General features: G+C 37.0%; 2 long non-coding RNA genes across 2 annotated transcripts; one reads left to right on the top strand and one right to left on the bottom strand.

Annotated features, from left to right (window-relative positions):
• The first annotated feature begins 263 nt into the window (after positions 1 to 263).
• Positions 264 to 1066, top strand: LOC109586264 (uncharacterized). Its single transcript, XR_002186907.1, has 2 exons — positions 264 to 863; positions 905 to 1066. It is a non-coding gene; the product is annotated as an uncharacterized LOC109586264 (long non-coding RNA).
• LOC109586263 (uncharacterized) lies at positions 954 to 1790 on the bottom strand. The gene is made up of 3 exons (XR_002186906.1): positions 1660 to 1790; positions 1157 to 1243; positions 954 to 1103 (listed from the first exon to the last, which is right to left on the bottom strand). It is a non-coding gene; the product is annotated as an uncharacterized LOC109586263 (long non-coding RNA).
• Positions 1791 to 1796: the final 6 nt, after the last annotated feature.

The following is a 1796-nucleotide window of genomic DNA, read 5'->3' as shown; positions in this document are numbered from 1 at the left end:
ATTGACTAAAACTATGCTGAAATGTTTGATTTTTTTTCTTTTTTTTTTCACTTTTTTTACTTTTTTTTTTTAATAAACACTCTCTCGTACATCTTAGCCTCCGGGGTCGTAGGGTTGGGATTGGGGTTTAGTGTTTAGTTTTTAGAGCACCCTCTCGTACATCTTAGCCTCCGGGGTCGTAGGGTTGGGATTGGGGTTTAGTGTTTAGTTTTTAGAGCACCCTCTCGTACATCTTAGCCTCCGCGATTGTAGGGTTCTGGGATTAGGGTTTCTTGATAAAAAGACTAAGTTCCATTTTGCACTATTGCGCATGCGCACAAGCTGTTTTACGGAGAACAACGGACTGCCGGATCTATAGCCGCGCAGTAGGCGTCCGGCTGCCGGACCAATATCCACTTCCTATCATTAATAGGACCATAGATATTAAACACAATCTAATGGATCACGTGATTCCGTTGCCTATCCCGGTTACGTAGTCTCTAATATCTATGATAGGACCGGGATTGAGTTCAATGTCTCCTGATAATAGGAGAAGAAGAGAGACCCACTTGAACAGGTAGCAAGCTGAGTTATCGGCGACTGAAACCATAAAAACGAAGAACCAAAGGTAAGTTTTGCTGGGGTTTAATAAAGTGCTCCTTGTACTGGTACAGCACCAATGGCCTATACTGGCCCTCCATTGAGCAATATCGATCATCCTGGTCCGTATAGAGCAAGAAGTGTGTGTTCTTATCTTTACAGTAAAAAAATAGCTGAGCTTTCAAAAACATGCCCCATCCAAATTTACCATATAAAGAGCAGGAATTCAAGAAAATTCATAGCTAGTGATTTGCAGAGCTAGCACATGATAGATCTATTACAGGGTGAGAATTAATTTTTTATTCTTATTTTATTTGCATCCCAGACCCCCACAACAAATCAACATGGACTACAAAGTTATGAATTCATCAAAATTAACATTGAGTGTTAACATGACTTTTTACACAAACAAAAAATCCATACAATTTGTGAACTATGCATTTGCTGGTATTAATAATTAGTTGGGTACAGCATCAATGAATTTAAAGTATAATACATAGTTTTGATCTTGGAGTTCTGTGAGGCTATCATACAATAATAAAAGTTCATTTGAATGATAATAAAATTGAATGCTTACTCTTGAGTGTTGCTTCCCAGCTTCTTTAGCTTCATTTTCCTTTTTATCAGCTTCAGTCTCCCCTTTAAACTTACTGACAGATTCATACTATTTATAAAATTAACTTTAAATAACATTCCTTATTTATACATGATCTAGCCAGCAAAAGCCACCATTAAGGCGGATTTACAATATGACATTAGGCCAGCGTACTGTCAATTTTTAATCAAACGCGTGGGCAGTTTGACCTTTTGACGCATGCTTTCCACTGGAATAGAACCAGATTCTATTTCAGCGTCAACGTAACGTCAGGACTAGCGTAATATTGTAAATCTGCCTTTAGCCTAAATAAGGTCTCAACAAATCATATTACATTACATTATAAATGTAGTTCCTAATTGAGCTCTAACAGTAATTTTTGCTGACTAGGTCACACATAACACTTAAAAAATACAGCAAACAAAAGAGTACACAAGTGCTAAACAAGCCATTATCATTACTATTGTTTATTAGTGATTATTTACTTGTGCTAGTTTTTGTTTGAGTTCTTCATTTTCTTTACGTAATTTATCATTCTTTTGTTGAACAACCAATACATCTTCATCTCTACCAGTAGCTCCTCCTGTACTGCTACCTCCTTCATCTTCTCTAGCTCTTTCTC

This window comes from Amphimedon queenslandica, unplaced genomic scaffold (assembly GCF_000090795.2).
Source record: "Amphimedon queenslandica unplaced genomic scaffold, v1.1 AMPQUscaffold_12914, whole genome shotgun sequence".
NCBI classification, from domain to species: Eukaryota; Metazoa; Porifera; class Demospongiae; order Haplosclerida; family Niphatidae; genus Amphimedon; species Amphimedon queenslandica.
The sequence above is the reverse complement of the archived record's forward strand: the minus strand, read 5'-3'. Positions and strand labels throughout refer to the sequence as shown.